The sequence below is a fragment of the Homalodisca vitripennis genome, unplaced genomic scaffold, assembly GCF_021130785.1.
Source record: "Homalodisca vitripennis isolate AUS2020 unplaced genomic scaffold, UT_GWSS_2.1 ScUCBcl_6936;HRSCAF=14389, whole genome shotgun sequence".
In the NCBI taxonomy this organism is placed as follows: domain Eukaryota; kingdom Metazoa; phylum Arthropoda; class Insecta; order Hemiptera; family Cicadellidae; genus Homalodisca; species Homalodisca vitripennis.
Genome location: NW_025783043.1, coordinates 20956 through 25562, shown reverse-complemented (window position 1 = coordinate 25562; position 4607 = coordinate 20956). Strand labels below are relative to the sequence as shown.

The window sequence follows — 4607 nt, the reverse complement described above, 5'->3', positions numbered from 1 at the left end:
GTATTTATCATTCGATTTAAAAATTTTGGAATCATTAAATTTTGAATTTAAAATCTTTAAAACTTTTTGTTCTTTGCAATTCTTGAGAAAAAAATTTCGGGTTTTTCAAAGTTTAAAAGTTTTAATGGCCGCCGTTTTGAAAAAACTAAAGATAATTTCATGATATATTTTTCAGTAACTGGCCTTGTTATCATAAACATTTAAACCAAATTTGGAATTTAACTAATTTTTAAAAATTTTTTTTTTTTAAAAAAACACATACGGACAGTGGGGAAAAATAACATCGGGAGACCATGTTTATATTTTTGGGGAAATATGTCTGTCTTGAAACCGGTATCCCCTTTTTCCAAAGGAGCCTTTTCGTTTTTTTAAAAATTTGTTCCCTTGACCGGGGGGGGGACTGGGGGGGGGGGACGGGGGGGGGGGGGGGGGGGGTCTTTTGGTGGGGGGGGCCCCGGGGGGTTGGGGGGGGCGGGGGGGAAAAGGGGGGGGGTTTGGGGGGTTTGGGGGGGGGGGGGGCCGGGGGGCCCGGGGGGGGGCGGGGGGTTCGGGGGGTGGGGGGGGTTAAAAAGGGGGGGGGGGGGCCCTTCGGGAGGGGGGGGGGGGAGGGGGGGGGGGCCGGGGGGGGGGGGGGCGGGGAGGACCCCTTTTTTTTCTTTTTTTCTTTTTTTGTTTTTTTTTTTTTTTTTTTTTTTTTTTTTCCCTTTTTTTTTTTCTTTTGGGTAGGGGGGGGCCAGGCAAAAAATTTTAATAAGGGGGGTCGGGGGGGGGCGGGGGGGGAAACCGGGGGGGGGGGGGGTAAATGGGGGGGGGGGGGGGATTGGGGGGTTTTTTTTTTTTCCCTTTTTTTTTTTTTTTTTTCTTTTTTTTTTTTTCCCTTTTTTTTTTTTTTTTTTTTTTTTTCCTTTTGGACCTGAGTTAAAGATGAGCGCACATATTGAATCCTGTCCTGCGCACTTTTTATTATCATTACCATCAACATTGTACTGTTTTCGATCGACTCTCCCGCCTTATTCTGTTTGATAAGAATCCTCGCACACAGGCCAGATGGCCCATGAGGATTGGCAGAATAAAGCATAAACAAATTGGCTTACCCGTTTTTTGATAAAAAAAAAAATTAATTATTGGTTGCCCTGTAAAGTCGGTTTTTAAACGGGGCGACAGATTTTTACGTGGGACAACTGTCCTTTTTCCCTCTGTAAGAAAGAAATTTATTTATTGAATTATGAATATTATATAAATTGCCAACAATAGGAACAACAGGAATTAGAATATGATAGAAAATAAGAATTGCACAAATTTTAACTAGGGTAGAAATATTATTTTGTTTTACTAAAACATTGTACATAATTTGAAAAATTAATTTAAAATTTGTTATTGTGAAATGCGGTAAAGTTTGAATAAAAATTATTTACTAAAAATTAGGAATTTTGTGATAATTCTTGCTAATATCAACAGTTTATAATTCTACTAACTCACGCGCTGCGTGGTGATTGGGGGTGTGACGGTTTTCTAGTTTCGTTTGTGTTTGGTACGCTACGTGTGTAGATGGACAGGTTAGAGTTATATATTTGTTATTTTTAAATGTTTTGACTGAGCAATATTTCGCGCCTGCTTATACTTACTCAATCGAACTGAATTGAACGATTGATTGCCAGGAGTGATTTAAATCTAATAATTATTACTTAACAACCTATCAAACATTTTGTCAATAGGTATGGTACATAAACCTGATAAACTCCAGTATATCTCCAACCTTTTAGGTTGGTCAATCTAACACATTATATCAATCAATATTCATAGTTTTACGATAATGAAATATCAGTGTTACAAATTATTTTTGTCCTTGTATTGTATTGTAGTTGTTGTAAAGTGTACGAATCGTAAGCACCTCCAGCATTTTTTCAACGAATAAACCGATAGTTATTTACTGTCTTTATCCGTGTGGAACGTGCGGCGGACCCACAGGTTATCTGCTTTAGTATTCCCTGTGCGGATCCCGTGCGGGGGGACCCACTGGACGGGCATCGTAACGTTACCCGGGCCGTTACACTTTTTCATGAGTGACTCCGAGCCGCAACCTAATTTAAGACGTTGTCACATCAAAAAAAAAATTATTTTAAATTAAAGAAAATATCTAATACATTCACTTAGATTTGTTTTCTGAATGTGTTTTATGTTGGCAGCATGGAGCGGACTGCCAAGCAGCAGAGTCCCGGTGCCCAGCCAGTCTGACATTGGGTACTGACCTCGACCCAACACACCCTGCGAGCGACCAGCATGACCCGGACTGAGCCTTCTCCTGCGGTAAGTTACGTCTCATTGGCCCCAACAAGAGAATTCAGGACACTGCTCTAAGAGGAAGATGAACTAGAGCTAAACTAAACATTCACATTCATTTTTACTGAAATTAATTTAGCCATTTTTGGTCTCAAATCTCTTGACTGGAGATCGCTCTTCATAGCAAAGCTGAAATGTTTCAAAGAATTAAATTGGGCGAAAATGACAATTTTATGAAATGTTTTTTTTTTCTATGGAGAAAACATTTCATGTGAGGATAACAATAACCGTCATAACTGGCATAACTTTGGAATCATAGTTAATGTTTTTTTTTTGATGGATGATCGTGTGAAATGGGTACTTTTTATCTTTATACAAACAACAACAAACTTATACATATACTGAGACATGATGAACAGAGTGTGTCTTTCCTCAAGTGGAAGATATTGAGGTATAAAAAATCCTGTTGTTTTTCTAACAAGATGGCGCCCCATCTCATTACAGTAAACCATGAGCTAGTTGGCTCATGATACTCGATTTCCAGGAAGGTGAATAAACCTTAAGTGGGGTGGCCCAATATATTTTCTCCCACTAAACTTGTGACATAACCCTACTTTGTTTCTAGAAGCACTTAGAGTCTTGTGTCACACTTAGTAGGTCCATGACATCAAACCGTTTATGGGAGAGAATCGTCGTAGAGGTTGAGTTAAAACTACTACATCTGTGATTATCTGGTGTGAATTAAAATGTGTAAGACCAACTAGTGGGATCTCGCATTGAAGCTTACTAACATTTAAAACTGAGGACTGCAACTCTTTAGAGTGGGTGAAAGAAGAGAGTTAATTGTTGTCTCATCCGGATCTATAACAGTTTGTTTTCTCCTTAGACTAAAGGAGAAGTAACTTCAACATAACTTCCTTTGGAGTACCAAGTACCAATACTGATTATATCTCACATCAGGGACTATAAAACACTGTCAAGAGTCAAGAAGCTTTATACTGTAGATAGAGATTAGGTTATCCACACAATATAAACATTTCTGATCTTACCAGATCACAACTGGACATGTAGTGCTTGTGTCAAAACTTTCAAAAGGGGAGATACTTGTTCTGGTTGTTTATGCATAATGGCATATCAGGTATATCACTAAATTATACCAAGTATAAATTAGCTGGTTGGACACTGCTTGATTGATCATATTATTGATATGTAATATTTTATTTTCATAAAACTATATTTAAGACCTCTATATGACATTTTATGGGGAAGCTATTAACCCCCGCAATCTTCATCTGGGTAACGTCACTGCTCATAATGTCTGTAGTATTAAGACCCAACATTAGAATCTATATTCTTATTTCTTGTCATGTGCATACTTTAATGATAATAATCAAAACACAAATTTGCAGAATCATTGTGTAATTTTTATATCAAGTATATCACTAAATTATACCAAGTATAAATTAGCTGGTTGGATACTACTTGATCGATCATAGTATTGATTGTTAATATTTTGTTTTTCCTGAATTATATTTAAGACCTTTGTATGACATTTTATGGGGAAGTTATAAACCTTTAGTCTTCATCTTGATAACGCCACTGCTCATAATGTATGTGGTATTAAGACTGAACATTTGATAGGATCTATATTCTTATTTTACGTCATTTTGCATACTCTAATGGTAATAATTGAAATACAGATTTTGCAGAATTAGTGGTGCAATGTTTTATATATATTGATATTTTAGTAACCCCTGTTTGTGTGTACAGCGGAGTGACGTGAGCCAGACATCGACAGCCTCTCTGAGGCCCCCTGCCAGCACCGGCGGCAGTAAGCCCCCCAACAGTGCCCCCCTGCTGCGGAAAGTCGCCAAGAAATGATAAGCCCAGCCTTCCCACGTTTGGTGTTACCCGACCTCTAGTGTTCAGAACAGTGCTTGTAAATATTCCCGCCAATACATTGTACAGTTTTATAAAGTGCCTTGTTATCCTCTACTGAGACAGTTTATTTCTGTAAATAAATACACTGAAGTTACTGTTGATTTTAATGGAGAGTCCTTTTCTAAACTGATTGCCTTTAGGTTTCAGTTACTTTATTATTCCAAAAACTTGTATAAAAAACTGTTTTTTTTTTGATTTGTAATAATGCCTGTTGTTTATCAGTTGAAGAAAAATTTTTATTTTGTCTCTTATACACATATTACTGTCCCCTACCATCGCCTCTTTAATAAATCTTGTTACTGTTCAAGTCTTAAAGAATATAGTTATCAAGTTCAATTTCTCACCATAGAACGAGACACGTCTATGCAAGCCTGGACATTTGGCAT

At 37.7% G+C, this 4607-nt stretch overlaps 1 long non-coding RNA gene across 1 annotated transcript; it reads left to right on the top strand.

Annotated features, from left to right (window-relative positions):
• Positions 1–2180: 2180 nt before the first annotated feature.
• On the top strand, positions 2181–4328 carry LOC124373997. Its single transcript, XR_006923490.1, has 2 exons — positions 2181–2307; positions 4051–4328. It is a non-coding gene; the product is annotated as an uncharacterized LOC124373997 (long non-coding RNA).
• Positions 4329–4607: the final 279 nt, after the last annotated feature.